This window comes from Ixodes scapularis, unplaced genomic scaffold (genome assembly GCF_016920785.2).
Source record: "Ixodes scapularis isolate PalLabHiFi unplaced genomic scaffold, ASM1692078v2 PGA_scaffold0__279_contigs__length_252992795, whole genome shotgun sequence".
NCBI classification, from domain to species: Eukaryota; Metazoa; Arthropoda; class Arachnida; order Ixodida; family Ixodidae; genus Ixodes; species Ixodes scapularis.
In genome coordinates, this window is record NW_024609835.1 from 3,120,699 (window position 1) to 3,123,098 (window position 2,400).

The following is a 2,400-nucleotide window of genomic DNA, read 5'->3' on the forward strand; positions in this document are numbered from 1 at the left end:
ATTACTGTTTGCGGGAACAGATTTCCAAAATTTCTAATGGCTTAGTGAATCTCGTATACAAAATAAAACAAAAAAACACGATTTGATTTGTTAATATTCAGATTTCCTGCCTTTTTCTCCGTGGATTAAAAAATCTAACGAATAACAATGATTCCCTCCCTTGCGTAAAAAACAAGACAAATTGAATTGTTTTACCTTATAGAATACGTAATTCTACCCTTACAAATTTACTGATAAATATAAGCGATTTGAAATAATTTTGTGACTTGTTTAGTAGCGGATTACGTACAAGTCTGCCCTCAAGCTATGCCCGCAATCTTCGATGGGTTTTCAAAGAACCTAATTCCTGCAGCCAAGCAAGCCCGAAAAAACACGTTTTGAAGCAGCCGGCATCTGCACCGAAGGACTAGAAGGGAAATGCAGATGAGTTGGCTTCGCAAGAGGATTGTGAACAGACCGAGCAAAAATAAAGAAACGGTTCTCAGCATGCACTCCATTACCTTTAAATTAGAGCCTTCTATAAAAGCCTATATAGGAGGCTCTGTCTGCATGCACAGCCACTGAAAATTAACCACTATAGTATAAAAATGCTACGGCTGGCTGCGGCCCGCTCCCGGCCACCCAGTGGCGCTTTCAGCCAGCCATGTGGCATTGAGCACTTCATAGGTGGTGTCATGCCTCACTAGACTGGCCGGAAGACGGCGGGCGCTTATCCAGTTTTACTGTGGAGTGTAATCTCACCTAAAAACCATCGTACCTAAACGCTTGCGTTCGAGCGTCCCTACCAACAGCCGCAAGCATAATGAATCCAAGCCCTCTCGGCCGCTAGGCCTGCCGACAAAAGGGTTGACGACAACGCTATGCCTCCTTTTAAGGAATGTCCATCGATCACAGCACCATGGTCCAAGCGAGGAAAAAAAACCTATCAAGACAAAGCGTTGCCTGCGACTTCGAGCTGCCCGCCTTGTCAATTTCCATAACGCTTCAGTCTAGCTACAGTGGAAAGTACCAAATCAACGCAGTGCCGCCATATCGTTCTGGATTATTTAATTGTTCTTCCTGCAGCTTAATGCTCCCCTTTGTTGAAAAATCTATCACTCAGGAGCCGTCACACTCCAATGTGGTACTTGTCTACAAATGCTGCATTGCACAGTGTGCGAAAGAAAAAAAAAGTGAAAGCCGTTTACAACTTCCTGTGACGCCGAATTGGAGCGCAGCTCTTGAGGAGGAGGGAAGGGTTCTGAGGGGAGGGTATATTCCTCCTCCTCCCTCGTGATCATGCCTGCTAGTCCTCCTCCCCTCCTCCACCCCCTCCCTCTCCTTCACCGCCTCCTCGTCCTTCAAGCTCCTCCTCTCCCCTCGCCTCCGCCTCCCCCTCCTCCTCCTCGCCCCCAAGGTCATGTGACCCCCGCCCCCCGAGGTCACGTGACCCCCCCGGACCGTACTAGACAATAAGGGGAGGAGGAGGAGAAGGAGGAAGAGGAGGAGGAGAAGGAGGGAGAGGAGGAAGAGGGGGAGGGGCGCGGTTACGCCGACGCCGCACAGGCTGGAAACGGGTCATGTGACCCCTCCCCCCGAGGTCACGTGACCCCCTCGGACCATACTAAATGAGGGGAGGAGGGGAGGAGGATGGGGAGGAGGAGGAGGGGAGGAGGAGGAGAAGGAGGAGGGGGAGGGGCGCGGTTACGCCGACGCCGACGCCGACGCCGCTCAGGCTGGAAACGGGCCCCTAAAAGCTGCGCTCTAAAAAAAACAAAAAAAAAAATCTGCATGTAGCAAAATACATATTTTTTACCGTCATTCCCTTTACTTCTATATAGTAAGTCCTATGCCATCAGCGAAATGCTCCGCACAAACCTTTTCCGTGAGGGTGCCGCCATCTTCTAATCTAAATGGAACAGCGCGGAACATAGGACAGAAAGAACAGGACAACACGAGCGCTGACTTACAACTGACTGTTTAATGAGAAGCGAAGGAAGAAGAAGAAATAAGAAGCGAAGGAAGAAGAAGAAATAAACTGAAAATAAGGATTAAAACAAAATACTTGCAATGAAAATAATTAAAGATGAGGGAAAAGCAAAACAAAAACAAAAGTGAAGAAAAGAAAATAACTTTTTAGAAAAAGCAAGGTTCATTAAGTGCTCTCGAGATATGCGATTTCCTTCCTCAACAGGGTCACGGAAGGCATGCTGACTGCGCTTGTGTCTTTCTTAATGATGGAGAACGCTTCGATGATCTCGCGCGTGCGACAGTCTCTATGGTGTTTGATAATCTCGCATCTGTCAAATGCTGGGACGCAGGCACACGCTGCACAATGCCTGGCTAGGTTGCTGCCGGTGGTCGTTCCCAATGAGGCGCGGTGTTCTCTCAGACGATCGTTGATGCACCGCCCGGTCTGGC